Source organism: Macrotis lagotis, chromosome X, assembly GCF_037893015.1.
Source record: "Macrotis lagotis isolate mMagLag1 chromosome X, bilby.v1.9.chrom.fasta, whole genome shotgun sequence".
Classification (NCBI taxonomy): domain Eukaryota; kingdom Metazoa; phylum Chordata; class Mammalia; order Peramelemorphia; family Peramelidae; genus Macrotis; species Macrotis lagotis.
In genome coordinates this window covers 218,774,122-218,794,183 of record NC_133666.1, presented here as the reverse complement: position 1 = coordinate 218,794,183, position 20,062 = coordinate 218,774,122, and the positions used below count along the sequence as shown (strand labels likewise).

Here is a 20,062-nt window from a genome sequence, read left to right as displayed (position 1 = left end):
AGCAGCATTCCCTAAATTCATCATAAACTTCTAAAATCTGCTTGAGAAGAGAGGGAGAATGGTAGAATTGCCTGAAATACAACATAGATTTAAGAATTTACAATTAGCTTCTACTAACTATAATAGACTTCTCATTCCCATCATAAGTTGGAGGAAATACATGAATTCTTATTGAAAAAATAACTAGTATGAATTCTTTTAGTCTACTTTATTTTTCAATTAACAAGGATTTATTTTCTCCCCTCCCAACTTCCCTTCATTTAACAAAATAAAAAAAGCCCATGTAAAAAATAATTAATGCTATGCAAAACAAATTCCCACATAGTACCTATGCAAAAAAAGTGTCATATTCTGAATGTGGAATTTACCTATCATTGTATCAGGAGATAAGTGGCATCATTAATCCTCTGAAATTATCATCTCTCATTGCTTTGAGCAGAGAGCCTTTTAAAGAACTTTGTCTTCATGAAATTTTCATTCTATAAATTATTATCTAAGGATCTACACATTTCATTCCATATTATTTCATACAAGTCTACTTAACTAGATAAAACAGTAGATGGAATGAATACTGGTTCTGGAGGCAGGAAGATGTGAGTTCAAGTACAGCCTCAGATACTTAATAGGTGAGTGACCCTGGAAGAGTTGCACCACTTGTATCTGCCTCAGCTTCCTCAACTGGAAAATGGTGGTAATCATAGCACCCACTTCACATCACTGTTGTGAGAATATTTGAACAATACTCAACATAAGTCTGACACACCGAACTTATTTACTTATTCTCTTCCCATTCTGCTTCTTTGTACTTTTTATCATTTCTTTGAGCACAATAGTATTCTAATTATTCTACCATGCTCATAAATCATAACATGTTCAGCTAATTCCCAGTTGGTGGGGACCCTATTTACTTTCCAATTCTGAAAAAATAGGATTTCTAATGACAATTCCCATCTTGATCAAGTGTTCAAATGACTGAGTTAGTATTTTTTCCTTTGGGTTTTATTTCCATTTTTCAGCACTGTCTCACTATAAATAATTGAGCAAATGTAGAAAAGAATATAGAAGTGAAATATAATGTGACAAATTAGGCAAATTTCACTTTTGGAAACTTCAAGATGAATCTGTTTGTTGCTTAGGTGAAAAATTTCATGAGGTCCAGGAGTCTCAATGAATAAAAGTTACAGTTTAAATCAGATGAAAATCCTTATTTCTCTGGATATGCTTCTTGTTACTAAGAATTTTGATTCATAGGTGTGCTTTGCTATAGGTGTTTCAATTCATAAAATGTACTGCTATTCATTAAACATTGTATAGATTTGTAATTTTTTCTTGGTTTCTCAACTTTATTGTCCTTTTGAGAGAGTCTAATGGTTTGAAGTGTTGCCTTTTTTGGAAAGCATGTAACTTGCTGATTTCTCAGAATATTTCAGTCCTCAAAAACTGTGCTTTTTATCTCATCCAAGAGAGGAAATGACTCATTTATGTAGAGAGTCTTATGTAGGTGTATAGATGAATATTGCTGCCAGGTAGAAATAGAAAGAGATCAATGCAAATAGAATTTTATAACCATTAAAATTCAAAGGCTTTTATTTTCCTAAGGAATTCAGATTCAAAATCAAATTTTCATAGATGCTAATAACTCTGTGTTTTGAGAGAGAACTTTAAATGAACTTAATGTATTTTGAATAGAAAGATAATACTAATGAACTACTGTCAAAAGGACATGCATCCACTTGGAGTTGTTTTTTTTCCTTGTAGTAAGAATAGGTTTATACAGAATCTTGAACACATTTTCCCTAATTGTTGAAAAAAATAAATGAATGAATGAATTGAATAGCCTTCCTGTAGTGTGTATTGCAAGGATTTTCTGGACCTTAAGGTATAATCTAATTATATTGCCAAATATTTAAGACTTCCCTATATGTTATGAAATTAAACACAAACCTGTGGTTCTGAGTGGTCTTCTGGTTGTTGCAAAATATAAAAATAAGGAAATTAATTAGTTCTGAATTTTATTATTGCAGAGAGGTGAGGGATCTAGAGATGCAGAGTTTTGCATACATTATCAGTTGATTTTGTCTGTTGATCTGTTTTGTGATCATTTTTCCTTTGCCTTTTCTTTCTTTTTTTAGTTAAAATTCTCTCTGGGAGGGCAGAGGAAGTTGATAGATAGACAGATATATATGAACATACATACATACATACAAAGGGAGGTGGGGAAACTTTAAGTTACACAGAAACAAAAATCATCAGTAACAATTATTTAAACTGTTTATACTATGAAATCCCTAAAACTCTATTAAGTACAAAATGAGGAAAGTTTGCAAATTTTAACTCAAAAAGGGAAGATTTGCAATTATATCTGTCTTGGCTTTTGAAAAGTTATAAATTTTTAGAATACACTAGTATTCTATGATGTTCATCATAATTTGTCCAGTTATTTCCCATATTCTTATGGACAAGATATAAAAAAGTGGTCTAGAGATGGTAATAAAATTTAGTGGATTTAAAAATGGCTGAACAGTTCGACATAGAGGAGCATTAATATTTTGGTGTTGTTAACTATCTTCTGGGATGGAGGCCATTAGTGTTCCCTATGGATCTGTCCTTGTCCTTGGTCTTGTGATATTTTACATTTTTATTAAAGACTTGGAAGATACCACAGATAACATGCCTATATGTTTACATGTCTGTTGATGACACAAAGCTAGGAGGAAAAACTAACACACTGGATGTAAAAGTAAGGATTCAAAAACACCCTGTCTGACAATTGTTGGGGTGAGTTGAATGTGGTAATGATGATAAGAATAAAGTTAATATCTTTCCATTTTTTCCTTCAAAATAATCCTCTTCATAGGCAGATCATAGACAACCATGCCTAGATAATAGCTGTTCTGAGAAAGATCTTAGTGATCTCAGTAAGTGTCAACATGATACTTTAATACATTAATGAATTTGTGTAGCCAATGAAGTACTACTCTCCCTAATATTGCAGATCTCCAACCTATCCACATACTATATTGTACCCTTCTTCTCTATGTCCTACTACAAATTATTCTTGGACAAGTTCTAACATACTGGTTATTAGATTATTCAGTGTTAGATGAATTCCAATGTAAAATATGGCCTATCCATCTCTTTTTATGATGTTTTAATACCATTTCTGATTTTAAAGAACTATATATATATTGGTAATATGCTATGTCCTATTTATGCCAACTATGCTTTATTCTTTGAGTGACCTTCAAATTTAAATCTATAAAGACCGTATTTTATGATTTGCAATAGCAAAACTAGGAAGCATAGTGGGAAAAAAAATGGATTTAGAGTCAAGAAGAAAGGAGTTAGTTAAATCCTCCCTCAAATGCATAGTACTTATGTGATCATAGAGCAGTCATTTAATCTCTGTGTCTTAGTTTCCTCAACTCATAAAATGACCTATAAGGTCCCTTCTAGCTCTAACTCTATGATTCTATAACTTGAAGATGATGATGACGATGATGATGATGACGATGATGATGATTTTATTAAAAAGGTAACACATTTTTTGGGGGGAAATTCAGAGTCTTTTAAGTTTCCAATAGGCAATTCTGTCTTCTATTAAAATCTGAATCTATTTAATGGTCTCTTGATAATGTCTTTCCAACGTGTATGAGTGCGTTACCTACTAGTGGACCAGTTCTATGGCTTATATATTCAATTATACATCTGGATAATAATACTTCATCTACTTTTGCTTTCCTGTACATCTCTTTTGAGTGATTATAGATCTCCTTCAAAAGTTTCTATACTGTTCAGGAATATCTGAAGGACTGCAACATCTATAGATCTTCCTTCTATGTGGAGTCTTGAACTTTCCATTGCAATGAAAAATATTACTAGTGAATTTATTATTTTTATGATTAACTAAAATTAAGAAAATAAGAGAAAATGTCAAAAATGGAGATTAGACTTAAAAGTGTGATGAGCACACTTTTTTCCAGACAGGAAAAACATTTAAAAAGAAACCAGCACTATAAGCCATGACCTCAGATAATTACAAAAAATGCATAAAGTTGGATGAAAAGCAAAGTATACTAGAAATTCTAATTTTAGGAGGCAAATTTAACCAAAGAGGTTATCTCTGAGACTTGGTAAAAATGGAACATATGATTGGAAAATGGCTTTGTAATGGAACATCTTTTTCAATAAGAACAGGAAAGGTGGCGCTAAGAAAATAATAACTACTTATTTGTGTGACCTTGTGCAAGTCACTTAACCCCATTACCTTGCAAAAAAGAAAAAAAAAGACAGAAAAGAAATCCAACAGCTAAAAGGGAGAAGCATGATGGTAAACTTTAGGATGAAGATTAACTAAGAATGAAACAGGAATTATATTGTCATGGAAATGTGCTACAAACCATCTAGGCAGAGGGAAGAAATATATAGATAAGGAGTCAAGAAAGCAAATCACAAATTTGGCACAAAAGTGTTATATAATATAACAATTCTTAAGACATCCAGTTATCTGTTGAAGCTCTCTTTCTTCCAAAAACAAAAACATTAATAAAGGTAAAATTTGCTTTAATAAAAATTTCATTCTGTACAATACAGAGAAATCAATAAGGGGAACTACTATTCTACATTTGATTCTAATCAATAAGGTTATACCCTATCTTTTGTATATCATATTTTAAGATTGCATCTGAGCACTGGGCTGCTAATAACCATCCCACTCCATTTTGATGAATGGGAAAGTTTTGAGTCAAGTAAGTTCTATTCAATTAACAACAAAATGGTACCTCCTTTTTATAATATGACTCACTAGGGCCCACTATTCTGACTGTAGTCAAGTAGGAGAGGATGAGTCACTATGCCCCTCAAATCAAATAGCTAGAAGGGAACTGTTAGTTAATTAGGATATTGCTAAACAGCACTAGGAGAAAGTAACCACTCCATCCTAGGGATTTTGAGAGTAAGAAAGTTATTGTTTGGTTATTTTTCAGTCCTGACTATTCATGAACCCATTTGGCAAGGATACTGCAGTAGTTTGCCATTTCCTCCTCCAGCTCATTTTATAGACAAGAAAACTGAGGCAAATGGGGTTAAGTGACTTGTCTAAGGTCACTCAGCTATTAAATTCTGAGGCCAAATCTGACTCAGGAAGATGAATCAGACATTCTAACCCCAGTCCTGGCACTCTCTTCCCCACTGTGCCACCTAGATGCCCCACAGCTAGGAAAGGAAAGAAAGCAGTTTAAATGTTCACTTTCAATTTAAAGGAAATCAGATTTCACAGAGTTTAGAGAATGAGCAGGTAGGTCCTAGAAGTTAAAATTCTATTCATTAATGGATAGTCAAAGGATTTGAATAGGCAGTTTTACAATGAAGAAATCAAAATATTTTCTAGTCATACGAGAAAAATAATCTAAATCACTAATGATTAAAGAAATGCAAATTAAAACAACCTTGAGATATCATTTTATACCTATTAGACTGACTGAAATGATTGAAGGGGAAAGTGACAGATGTTGGAGGGATGTGGAAAAACTGGGAACTAATTCATTGTTGGTGAAATTGTCAACTGATCCAGCTATTTTAGAAAGCAATCTGGAATTACACCCATCTGGAATTATACCCAAATAGTTATTAAACTACCTTGACCCAGCAATATCATTACTAGATCTATGTCCAAAGATAATTAGGGAAAATGGGGGGGGGGGGGGACCTGGTTTGTGCTTTACATAAAATTTTCCTCATGAACATGGAGGATAATTGGAGCAAAAATCAAAATTATCAGCCATAAGACAGAGAGAAAAAGAAAAAATGAATGTGGACTGGCATATATACCTCTTAGGCCACCAGGTAGTCAGTATTAAACCAGGACAAAAATGTCTATTTTTTTTTTAAAAACCAACCACCAAAAAGTAAAATTCTCTCCACCCACAAATGTAAATGCCTTTTAAAAAATCTTCCTGCCATTACTAAATCTATTTCCTTAGCTACAAAATGAGTGAATTAGAAGTCCTTTCAGTCCTAGATCTATTATTCCATATACAATAAAAATTTAAATGATACCAAAATAGAAAAATCCATTTTACATGAAAATCTTGGTTTATTTGTACAGTACTATTGAAACAAGTTTGTCCTAAAACTCAGGACTTTTGTGGCTCATTAAGGAGGTCCTGAGAAGGAGCATTTCTTGTTCTTATGAATACATTGGCAGTTACTTCACTTTTTGAAGCTACAATTGCTACCTTTTCCAGAGAAATGTTAGCTAACAAATTTATTCAACAACTATTCATTCAATGGCAGTCTCTTCGCAGACAATGTTTTTGGCATTGTCTTCTGTAACAATACTTTCTGACTGGTGATTTCCACTGAAATCAACTCTCCAACAACAAAAGTAGAAATCCCCAGGAAATTCATTACCTCCTTAACTTGCAGTTGTGGAGGAATCTGGTAAAGACAGTAGCCTTCAACAGGCTAGGACGGCTTCTATGGTGTAGATCCAGATGGAAAGGACACTCAGGAAATGAAGAGAAATTTTTTTTTGATTCAATCTAGATTTGTCAAGACATTTGTAAAAGACTGACAAGAAGCCAGAGGGTGTGTGTGTGTGTGTGTGTGTGTGTGTACACAAGCTGTACCACCTTGGACAAACATTTGGCCTCTGTTTGTCACCATCTCCACAAATATAAAATGAGGTAAATAGCATCTATTTCCCAGAGTTGATATGAGGATCAAATGACATATTTGTAAAATCTTTGCAAAGTATGAGAACACAATGCTAGCTCTTCTTCTTATTCTTATCCTTAATGTTATTGTGTAAATAAAAAGTACACAAACACAGTAAACAGAGAGGATATTCCTGACCAAATAGAATGCTTAATGTCTGTTATTTTACTAGAATTATTCAGAAAAGAAGCAACCTACAAGTATCAAAGTATAAAATCAAAACCTATAGTGGATACTATAGGTTTAATCCTATAAATGGATAACTACCAATATATTTTAATACTGACAACATTATAATCTATGATTTTCATGAAGAATCAACTATCACAACTTACAGGAGGGTTATTTTCTGCTAGGAGTTAGAACTATGCTTCCTTTTTATTATTTACTCAGTGCCCGTTTTTTGCAGAAGGTTATTTATCTACCAGGGTTTACTAAATATACATAATGATTAGTGAAATTGAGATAATTTGTTGTTTTCAATTTCATTTTTCTGCTATTTTAGTTTTTAATTTCACCTTTATGAGCCTGAAAATGTTCACCTGGATGTGGAAGTAAGAAGGTGGACAGTTTTTCTTTTAATTACCAAAGAAAGAAATGGGTCTGAATTTTATTATGATCTTTGTAGATCTGAGCAGTCACGCTCAGGAAATTAGCATATGAATATAAAAATAACACTTTTTGAGGAGACAAAATTGAGGCAAAAATTATTATTTCCAAGGAAGGGAAATGGCCTTTTGCGTATTTTAAATATTGTTATTATAAATTTAATAACCATGAAAAAGATAAATGAGTAAAGTTTCTGAATAAAAAAATGACCTTACATAAAACCTTTTGCACTTAACTAAGAAGAATCAAATTAAAAAAAAATTTTTCAAGGTAATGGGATTAAGTGATTGGCCCAAGTCCACACACTTAAGTAATTATTAAGTATCTGAGTCTGGATTTGAACTCAGGTCCTTCTGACTCCAAAGCCAGTTCTTTATCTACTGTACCATCTAGCTGCCCCAGAATCAAATAAATTAACAGGTAAGAGGGAAATAAATAAATGAGACTGTTCATCCTTTTTTAAGTTCATATAAACTTCAACTAAATTTGATTTGATTTTATTCTTCAATTCAACAAACATTTTCTAAGCCCCTACTACTATTAGCAAAACTCTGTTTTGGGTCTATCTTAGGGTCTTGGGTCTGTCTTGTCCCTTTCCTCAAGGAGTTATAAGGCATGTATACAAAGAAATATCATTAAATAATGCAAATTAATTTCAAGAGGGAGAAAGATTAATTACTAGGGGAAAAAGGAAGGACAAAATCTAGTTCTATTTTGATAGAATTTAACGGTTCTGTGAGGTGGGATGAGAACAAGTTCATTTCAGTTAGGGGGACTGCTTGGATATGGAGGTGAAAGAAAGAAAGAAAGAAAGAAAGAAAGAATGAAAGAAAGGGAATACTTTGTACAGGGAAGAATTAGTCGACCATGTGGGGAAGAAATAGGACTTAAGACTAGAAAGTAGATGGAAGTTAGAATATAGAAAACTTCATATGCCAAAGAGAGGAATTTTTTTTGTTTAATCCTAGAATGAGTCACTGACATCTCCTCAATTGGTTGGTGAAATATTTATCCTTAAATTAAGTAGTAAAGAAAATGGAGACAATGGGGGTGGGAGACAATTAAGATGCAAAGGATTGGTGATTAAGAACTTACTCAATAGAGATGTTGTGTGAGTAGAGAGAGAAAGGGACAGAAAGATGCAAGAAATTTACTAGAGGAAATCAGTAACTACTTGAATATAGGGGTTTATGGTGAATCAAGGACATATTGGGAATTTTTGCATAGAGTAATGGGAGTGAATGAGAAGGGAGGTCAAGTCAAATGACTTTTCTTCTTTTCTTTTTAGAAAACTTAGTACTCAGTTTAGAGGAAGGGTGATGAAATGAACTACGAGGTTTGTAGAGAATGCAATGAAAAGTCAAATCAGTAGAGAATAAAAATGAATCATAACATAGCAGTGAAGACATGATTGTTAACAGATAAATTTGTAAAGGATCCAGTTAGCATGGTTCAAATTGATTTCTTCAGGAGCATTCAGGAAAATGACTAAGAATGAACATAGAAGACTATGGGAGTAACTCAGGGCTAGGTTTTGGCAAAATATGTTGGGATTAGGACAAATAATGATAGGATTCACTGCCTCATTACCTTTAATTCTCAATGGGCCAGAATCAACAATAGTTTTGAGATCTTGAAAGATAATAGAGAAAAAGAAGACAATGATATATACCTAGTGGTAAAGCTTAACTCATGCTCCTCACCCATTTCACACCTCCAAAAATGCCCATGCCTTTTCAGAGTCTGTCTCCCTAACACAAAGTACTTTTCTTTATAACTTTCATCCCTTAGAATTCCTAGTTTCCACTGAAGCACAAGTTTAAGTATCATCTCTTACAGGAAACTTAACTTGATCTTCCTCATGTAGCAAAATCCTCTCTAAAATTATATTGTACATAATTTTTTTGAAGTTTACATGTATCTTCTGTTTCCTTGATAGCACAGGTTTTTTCATTTTGGAATTTGTACCCCAGTGTTTAAAACAAGTACTAGGCACATGATAGATTTTTAATAAATGCTTGTTGAATGAATGAGGCACAGTTAGGAGATGAGTACATGTAGTATAAGTTTTTGAGAGGAGGCCCTAAAAGCTAAGACTCTCTAAGGTTTGCAACCTGAGATGGTTTAGAGTCCCCTTCTTAATATAATTGTGGTCAACAACATTGCTCTGTTGGTCTCACCTTACATCACTTTGTAAAGACCTCATATTTCTTTACATGCTCATATTATTTGATATATATATTGATATACTCTGAAGCAAATATGTAATTTATTGTGCTATTCTCTAGTCATATCGCATAAGCCAGTTTTCAATATTTTGTTTCGCTTTTTTGCTGTTACAAATTAAGTAGCTATCATTATATTTGTATAAATAAAACAAGTCCTGACATTTTAAGGATACTGTCTTATAAAAGAATCAATGAATCAAAAAGCATGGTCTATTTGGCAGCACTGTATCTTATTATACTGTTTTCTAAAATATTTATACCAGTCTACTTTAGCACAAGTGAATTTTTTTTTTTTTAGTGTGAGGATCACTGAGTTGATAATTATTTCATTGCACTTAAATTGGCAAAAGGTTATTTCCTTGATCACAGTTTAAAACAAATCTTAATTGAATCAAATGAAAGGCATTTTAACTAGGTATGAGAGGCAATATATTCTGATTGGTCTCATCCTGTGGATCTTCTATAAAACAGCAAGCAAGGTTAGGCCCTGGAGATTTTAGCTGAAATTGGAGAAGAAAAGTCTTTCAGCTAAGCCCTTTGAAAAAGATGAATCATTTGGGCAGGAAATCACCTAAATTTCTCCTGGTAGACCAGGAGAATCTGCAACTTTTTCTTTTCTTTGCAAGGCAAACGGGCCACAGGGCTAGGTAAATATTAAGTGTATGAGACCAGATTTGAACCCAGGTACTCCTGACTCCAGGGTCAGTGCTTTATCCACTAAGCCACCTAGCCACCCCTGAATCTGGAACTTTTTCATTGGTGTCTTGAACTTTTTCTCTGACTACTAAGAATATTCCCAGGACAGGAATTTTTTCAGTAATATTTGCATGGGGAGCCAGGCACAGACAGGATATGATAAAGAAAGGCAGATTCAAAGTTCTACAAGAAGTTTACCACAAAAGCTTGGAAAATTCCAGGAGATGTGACTTACCCCTTTGCAACATGAACCTCTGTGAGTTTGAAATCACTTTCCACTGGACTGCACATAAAATATTGAGAGAGTGTCACAGACTTTAGGGAAGGATGATTTCCTACCAATCTTTCTTCCTCATTGTTTTACATGTCTCCCAGGACTAATATGATGATCTAAGTGTAAAACAATTAGCACAGTGCCTGGACAATAAAGATGTTAGCAAAGATTATTGCTGTGTGACTAGATGAATCACTTTAACTATTATCTGCCTCAGATTCCTCATTATAAAATGGAAATAATAATAGCACTTATGAGATAATATTTATATAGGGCTTTACAAATATTAAAACACTATATGAGAGTAATAAAATATATTATACAATGTGTTATTATATAATAGTTATTATTATTTAATTGATTCTTGATCTAATGACCCTCCCACTAAGTAAATAACCCAAGGATATCCAAGACCTGTATAAATATATATACATACATATATGTACATATACATATGTATACACATTTATATTCATGCAAGCTCTTTTAATCATAGCAAAAATCTTTAAACAAGATGAATGCTCATTGGGGAATGGCTGAATAAATTTTGGTGTATGAATGTATAACATAATATTAATGAAATATTATCAGTCCATGAGAAATAATGAAAAGGAGAAATTTTGAAAAACATGGAACAACTTGATTGAAACTCATGAGTCAAAGAAAGTTGAGCCAGGAGAGTAATATACAATGAAAACACTAAGACATCAGAAATAAAATTTAATAAATTAACATATCTTAGAGGGTGGACTGGTGACTAAACTGACTTCCATCCTCTCAATAGAGCCATGAAGAATTATGAGTGCATACCATATCATAATACATCCTTGTATTAGTTGGCTTTAATCAACTCTTTTTCTTTTATAAGAGAAGGTAATTGGTAAGTTACTGTCATTTAAAAATAAAAAAAATAAATGGGAACAAGCTATTTTCCCAAAGAGTTTAATAAAAGACAGAAGAGACAAGTGTTTAATACAGTGATATTTTCATTATTTTGTCCCTCTTACCCCTAGTTAACCAAATCACATTCCACTGTTCCCACGGTGGGAATCCTGTATGACATGCAGGTTAATCTTACTGAACAGACTTGTGGATGGATTTCTGTATCCATACATTTTCTTGTATCCTACTAAGCCTTTACTCTCCTCTACCCCAATTCAAATCAAATAAAAGATCCAACTCATCTCATCTCATTCCCAATAATTTTGGCCCATATACTAAGAAAAAAAAGTGAATCCAACTTGTGAAGTGTTAATTCTTTGTATACCACATATACTGGCAATGTCAATAGACAAGGCAACCAGTTTTGTTGCCTGATATTCACCCAAATTTTCTCCCTTCTGCTTGCGTGAAATTCCCCAGCATTCATGTCATTCATTAAAGGTGTCCCTCTGGAGTCATGTCTTTAAATGAATTGTTATCTGGAAGGTATAATACATATAAGTAAGCTAAACAAATTACTAGGAGCTACTCTAGAAAATCACTAGTCATTGTTAACTAGAAGAGAAGAGAGTTCTGAGAAATAGAACACAAAATGAATGGTGATGGCTACAAATGTGGAAAGTCAAGATAGGGATCCCTAAGAAGGCAGATGATAGCATTAGGGTCCCTTGTGACAAAGAAACGAACTAAGGGAAGAATACCCAAAGAAAATTGTTTATTTCTCACAACTTAGGCCAAACATGGTAAAAGTTTAATAATTTCATATACATTTTTTAAAACTCTTTATTTGAAAATATATAATTGTTTAATAAAAAGACTGTGGATCAATTAAGTAATAATTAGAAAATGAAGAATTCAAGTACTGACTGTCACTATACCATTGATCTCATGCTTCAATTTATATATTTTCAACAAAATGAAATTTCATGTTAAAGATGGTTCACAAAAGTTATTAACAAAATATTTTACAGCAGTTTTCAGAAACAAAGAAAAGAATTTTAATAAAATAAAAGATATGGCAAACTATAATAGCTTAGAACCATACCAAAACTTGTGGGACACTTGATATAAATCAAGCTGTCTGAATACAAGCTAACCTGTTATACCAGGTCAAAAAATAAAATGTTTTATGAGTAATAATAGTAACAACAATTTACTCTGCTCAGCACTTTGCAGTTTACAAAAGACAGAATCTTGAAATATCAGAGTGAGAAGCGACCTTGAGAGACCTTCTAGTCAAACATATATCTTTAGCATAAGAAAGAATCTCCTCTGAATTATATCAGACCAATGATCTTCAGGTTGCTTAAAGACCTTCAATGAGAAAAAACTCATTACCTCCAAAATTAGCTGTTATGTTTTTATGTAGTTCTAATTGTTGGGAAGTTTTTCTAGTCATCAAAGCCATTTTTTTTGGTGACTTCCACTCACTAAGACCTTCTGGACCCAAGACAAACAAATCTAATGTTTCTGACACATTAAAAGCCCCTAAAATGAAAAATGGGGAAAAAATCTACAGTGCTTTGAGATTTCCCTTCACCAAGCTAAACATCTCCAAGTCCCTCAATAGATTCTGAGATGCCATGACCTCAAGTCCTCCTGCCATCTTGGTTGTCCTCCTTTGAAATTCTTCCAGCTTAAAAATATACTTTCTAAAATGTGGTAACTAGAAATAGACACCACACTCCAGATGAGGTCTGGCCAGGGCAAAATATAGAACTCCTCATATCTTGGCTCTATCCATCCATCTCTTAATGGACACTAAAATCATACTACCTTTCTTGGCACAACTTTACATAGTGACACACATTCAGTTTATAATCAACTAAAACCACTTATCTATTTCCAGTGGAACTTCTCTATGTCCTTCATCACATGCTTGGAAAGCAAATTTTTTTAATCCATACAATACTCCATTTTCTCCTGGTTTATTCATCCTGAGAGGCAGTGAAGTATAAATGACCTAAGAGGTTGAAAGACCAGGGTTCAGGATTCACCTCTGATACATCCTAGCTCTGTGATTCTGGGCAAATCATTTCCCCTCTCAATGCAACTCTGAGACTATAAGAGCAGGGAAGGAAACAATCTTCTTGAGGACAAGGAACTGTCTTTTACTTCCTTTTGTATCCTTAGAGCTTAGGCACAGTGTCTGACAAATAGTAAATTTGCTTGATTGATTGTTATGAATAAAATATTTCAGCATTTGGTAGCTCATTGAAACTAACTGAATATTTTTATAGTGCATCATTTTTCTCACTTGAGATTTTAAAAATTGTTGCCTTCATTGGTGGTTAAATGCCAATAGCTATACAAAAAATTAAAATAGCATATCACGATTCTCAAAGCAACATAAATTTTAAGTAATTGGGAAAATTGAAAACTGAGCAGTGTGCTATTATTTGACTCCTGGATTACTGTTAACATTTCATGTGTGTTGTACTTCAATACATTATTTGTCTTTTAGATTTTCACAGCTCTTGAGGGACCTAAGCGGCACAGAACAGAGAGTGCCTGGTATAGCATCAAGAAGACCTGAATTCAAATCTAGCTACAGACATTACTAACTGTTATGATCCTGGGCAAGTCACTTCACTGCTGTTTGCCTCAGTTTCCTCATCTGTAAAATGGAGATAATAATAGCACCCACTTCCTAGGGTTGTTGTGAGGATCAAATGAGATAATAATTGTAAAGTGCTTCTCAAAGTGTCTGGCACACAGTAGGTCCTTTGCAAACATTAGTACTACTGTTATTGTGAGACAAATCTAGGAAAGATAGCTAACATTTGTCCTCAAGGAGCTTACAATCAATGAAGGTGACAACATGCAAAGAACTAGAGATAAAAGAAAGCTTTACACAAAATAAATAGAAAACAATTAACAAATTAAGACCAGTTATGGGAAAATGGAAAAAAAAAAGGGGGGGAAATCATATATCAGCCTGATCTGATCAATAAAATCATAGCAAAAATATTAAATGCTCCTGAATTGTGGGTCAGAGTCAGGGGATTGCTTCTGGCCACATGGTAGGTTGCTGGCTATCTTCCATTATAAATGCTACTGTTTACAACTCTCCTTCAAACAAATGCTAATAAAGGTTTCTGGCATTGTTCTTGTAGAAATCAATAAGGACTACTTAGGGAAATCTTATCACCGAAGAAAAAATATAGAATTCCTTAACTAAGTTAAAATTAGGCAAGTCATCTTGATTAAAATCTCAATGTTTACAAAGGTCATCACAGTGTTAGTCACAAGTTAAATCAGTAAGCATCTATTAAGTGCTTGCCTACTATGTGCCAAACACTGTGTTCAGCCATAAGGAGACAAAGAAAAACAAAAATATGGTCCCTCAAGAAACTCATATTCTATTTTAAAAAAAAACAGAGAAACAACTGTATACATACAAGATATGGCAGGGTAAATGGGAAGTGATCTCAGATGAAAGGCTTTAGCCTCCAAGGGGACCAGGGAAGGCTTCTTGTCAAAAGCAGGATTTGAACTGAGACTGAAAAATGTCAATTAAGTCAGGCAGTGAATATGAGAAGGGAGAACATTCTAGGCATGGAGGAGAGAGATAGTTTATCAGTTCAAGGAGCAGCCAGGAAGTCAGTGTCCCTGTATGAAAAAGTAGAGGGAAGTAAAATACAAGAAAACTGGAAGGGAAGAAAGGCATAAGGTTGTAAAAACCTTTAAAAACTGAAAAAGATGATATGGTGATGCAGTAGATATAATACTAGACCTGGAGACCAGAGGACACAAATTCAAGTACAGCTGTGTCACCCTGGGTATGATACTTAAGACGGATTATCTCAAAATTTAAAAGGAAATAAAAATGAAGAAGTATTTTATATTTGATCCTGGAAATATAATCCCCCAAATCTGCAGTTCCATTTAAGAGAATATAATTTTGTTTTCTTGACAAATATTTCATCTTTTAAGATAACATAGGAAACCACAGGAAATCTAGATTAAAATACCAATCTTAATATGGGGGGGGGTTGAGCTCTTGAGTCAGTTACTTCACTGTTTGCCTCAGTTTCCTCATCCGTTAAATGGAGATAATAATAGCACCCACCTTCCAGGGTTGTTGAGATGATCAAATGAGATAATAATTGTAAAGTGTTTCTCAAAGTGCCTGGCACACAGTAGGTCTATGTAAATGTTAGCCACTATTGTTATTGTGAGACAAAGCTAGGAAAGATTCACCCCTCTGAATTGTAGTTCCTCATTCCGAAAGGAAGAAACATGGTTTGTCATCCCTCATCTTGCAGAATTTCTGGGGGTTATGTGGACATAACTAATCCTTCATTTGCAATCCCTAGTATAAGGCAATAAACAAATATAAGAGAGAGCATTTTTCTACCCCTTTCTCTACAGGAGTGTCTGAAATTTGAAGCCAAAATATGTTTCTATAGCCAAAGAAGTAATTTCCACTGCAGCATTAGGGGATAATAAAAGTCACACAAGATTTAGAATAGGATGAAAAGATCTAGAATTTTTTTCTTCTAAAAAAAAACTTATTCTGTAGCATTTACCATCTCAGTTTAACTCCACTGCCCTCTGGTGCTCAAATGTTGTTCTTTTCTTTCTTTACATAGTACTTTTTATTTTCTAATCTCTTATCCATCATAAGGTTGGGTATATATATATAATAACAACAAAAATAATGAAAACTAATGTTTGCATATTATTTTCATACCTGCAATGTGAGAGTATTCATCTTGGAAGGATGTCAGGAAGATCTGAAATCCTTCAGATCCTCAGTAGTTATATGACCATGGGCAAGTCATTTGACCTCTGTCTGCCTCTCATTCTCTGACTATCATCATTTAGTTACTTAGGCAGATGTTGTTATTGTTATTTGTACTTTATTCTCCTAGAAACTGAAAAACAGAAAGCAAGATGTGGCTTGCCTATTGTCATTCAGCAAGTACTAAAAGTTGGATATGAACTTAGGTCCTCTTGAATCTAAACCCTGTCTTATTTCTAGCACTTTGTAGTAATGTCACCTCCACTTCCTATTTTGTGAATTCATCTATGATCATCATAGCTGAAATTTTACAGGCCTTTTTTGGAAAAATGTTATGTTACAGGGGCAGTTAGTTGGCACAGTATAGAACACCAACCCTTGAATCCAAAGGATCTAAATTCAAATCGGGCCTCAGAAACTTATTAGCTGTGTCACCCTGTGCAAGTCATTTTAATCTGTTGACAAGAAAAAAGGTGGGAGGAGGGAGCAGGGAGGAATGATATAAGATAGATGGATATAAGATAGCATGGAAGTTAGATGACACAGTACATAGAATACTTCAAATATCAGGGAAAAGCAAGTTCAACTTTAGTTTCAGAGTTATATTAATTGTATGTCTCTGAGCAAGTTACTTAAAATACCTGCCTCAGTTTCCTCATCTGTAAAATGGCAACAATAATAGCATCCACTCCCCCTGCCACCCAGGATTGTTGTGATGATCAAATGAGGAAATATTTGTAAAATGCTATGCATTACAGAAGTACTAGCTATTACTATTTCATTTGTACTTTTGAAGGTTATTCCTTTTAAAAAATCAACTTCATCAACTTTTTAATCTGTCCATTTTTATATAACTACACACAGACAAACACACAGGCACAGACACAGAGAGACAGACACATACAGACACAGAGACAGACACACGCACACGGGCAGACACACAGACATGCAGACATGCACAGACACACACGCACACACAGACACAGATGCACACATACACAGACACAGATGCAGACACACACACACACACAGACACAGATGCACACATTCACAGACACAGACACACACATACATAAAATCCCAAACTAACAAGATATATTCTTGTTATTTAGTCAATTCATTGTATCTGATTCTTTGTGACCCTATTGGGGTTTTCTTGGCAATGAAACCTGGAGTGACTTCTCCTTTCCTCATTTTACAGATGAGGAATGTGAGGCAAACAGAATTGACTGTCTCAGGCTCACATAGCCATTAAGTATTCAAAAGACTGGATTTGAACTCACAAAGAGGAACTCTCAGGCCCAGCACTCCAAATACTGACACCTAGTTACGCAACAAATTTGGTGACTTTAAAATAACAAACTCACAGATGCAATTAGTAACACATGAACAAGGCATTTGACTGAAAACTTATTATGACTATAAAAGTTTAAAGAACATAAAAAATGTGAGTCTCCTTGATATATAAGTATTATGTTTGTTTCTGTTACATGTCCTAAGAGGTAATAAAATATGAGAAACAAAAATAAAAACTGAAAAGGCAAAATGCTCAAACAAAGATGGTCAGATTTCCAGAACAAGACCTGAACGAAGTATATATATATATATATATATATATATATATATATATAGAGAGAGAGAGAGAGAGAGAGAGAGAGAGAGAGAGAGAGAGACTGAGAGAGAGACGGAGAGAGACAGAGACAGAGAGAAATAGTATAGTTATATAAAAATTTCTAATCTTTAAGATTCAATTGAATAGCTCTGTTTGAATAACTTATTTGTTATTGCTGTTGTTTCTATCATGTACAGCTCTTTATGACCTCAATTGGCATTTTCTTGACAAAGATATTACAATGGTATGTTATTTCCATCTGCAGGTAATTTTATATATGAGAAAACTGAGACAAACAGGGTAAAGTGACCTGTCCAGAGTAACATAGCTAGTAAATAACTGAGGCTGCACTAGATCTGAAGTCTTCCTGACTACAGGTACAACGCTCTACTTGTTGTACCACTTAGCTGCACCATTGTAGCCTTATGATAGTAAATGCATTGTTTCAGTTGTACCACTCAATGTGAAAGCAAAAATTATTATTTAGTAATATTATTCCTTGTGAAATAATCTAATTCAGAACTTAAAACTAATACATCAACTCTGAGACATTTCAATAACATATAATGAATGACCTTCGCATACTGTTACTTCTAGGCTGGGTAAGGAGGTCATTCAAGGTTCTTCCAAGGAGAAACTAGGTAGCACAGTTGATAGAGTACCACCTCTGGTGTCGGGAGGACGTGAGTTCAAATCTCCACTCAGACACTTAAAAATGCCTAGTTTTGTGACCTTGGGTAAGTCACTTAACACCAATGCCTTACAAAAAAACAAAAAAAATAAAAAAGTTTCAGAGTTCTTCCAAGCTATGCAAACTATAAGATTCTTCCATGCTAGAAAAAGCATTGCTCTATTAATAAGCCATATCAGCTTAATAAGGAGCAATCTACCTAAGTTGGTTAAAGGATGATGAATTATTTGAATAAGGAAAATTCATGCATCAAGTAATAATAAAATATGGCCCTTGTTACTACCTAGCCCACCTCTACTTTTGAAATGACTGTGGTAAAGTAAAAGAGAGGGTATTAAGACAGATACATTCTTTTTTTTAGATTTTAAATTTATTTTTATTTAAGATATTATTTGAGTTTTACAATTTTCCCCCAATCTTGCTTCCCTCCCCCCACCCACCCACCCACAGAAAGCACTCTGTCAGTCTTTACTTTGTTTCCATGTTGTACCTTGATCCAAATTGGGTGTGATGAGAGAGAAATCTTATCCTTAAAGAGAAGAGAAGTCTAAGAGGTAACAAGAACAGACAATAAGATATCTGTTTATTTTTTCTAAATTAAAGGGAATAGTCCTTGCACTTTGTTCAAACTCCACAGCTCCTTATCTGGATACAGATGGTACTCTCCTTTGCAGACAGCCCAAAATTGTTCCCGATTGTTGGACAGATATATTTTCTAGATCACCTATGTCTTAGCTATGTGATGGTGACAATGGATATGGCTTGAGCTTTGCCTCCAGCTACCCCCAAATTCTCATTCCCAGCATCATGGAATTCCCAGTTAGCTGGCACAGTATAGAACACTATTCTTCTTCTCTTCTTCCTCCTCTGGTGCTCCATGTAGCCAGACCCATCAAAGTTGACCAGCTGACTGAGGAGCAGATTGCATAGCTCGAGGAGACCTTTTCCTTGTTTGATAAGAATGGAGTTGGGACCATCACCACCAAGGAGTTGAGTACAGTGATTCAATCCCTGGGTCAGAATGCAAATGAGAGTGAGTTTCAAGATATAATCAGTGAGGTAGAGGCAGGTGGGAATGGGACCATTAACTTCCCTGAATTCCTGACTATGGTGGTAAGGAAGAAATCATAAAGGTATTCAGTGTCTTTGATAAGGATGGAAATAGTTACATAAGTGCCACAGAGCTTCATCACATGATGATTAACCCTGGGGAGAAGCTGACTGAGGAGGTGAATGAGAGATGATCTGAGGACATAGATGGAAATGGTCAGCTTAATGGTGATGATCAAGAAGTGAAGACCATGGGAGGCTGGTGATGCCTGTTCTCCTTTGATCTCCCTTGTCTCTCTTGAGTACTCTTTCTCTTCAACACTCTTAACCAAATAACTTGGTTCTAAGTCAACCCTGATTGACTGAGAGTCCAATATAAAACAACACAAGGTTTGTCTTCCTCCCCCCCTCCCCACAAACATTAAGAAATTCTTGTTCAATGACCAATGAATGAATATTCTAGAAGAAGCATTCAATTATATAAATCTTGATGTTC

General features: G+C 34.2%; 1 pseudogene; it reads left to right on the top strand.

Moving 5' to 3' along the window:
* Positions 1-19,323: 19,323 nt before the first annotated feature.
* LOC141498970 (calmodulin-alpha-like) lies at positions 19,324-19,832 on the top strand (annotated as a pseudogene).
* The last annotated feature ends 230 nt before the right edge of the window (positions 19,833-20,062 follow it).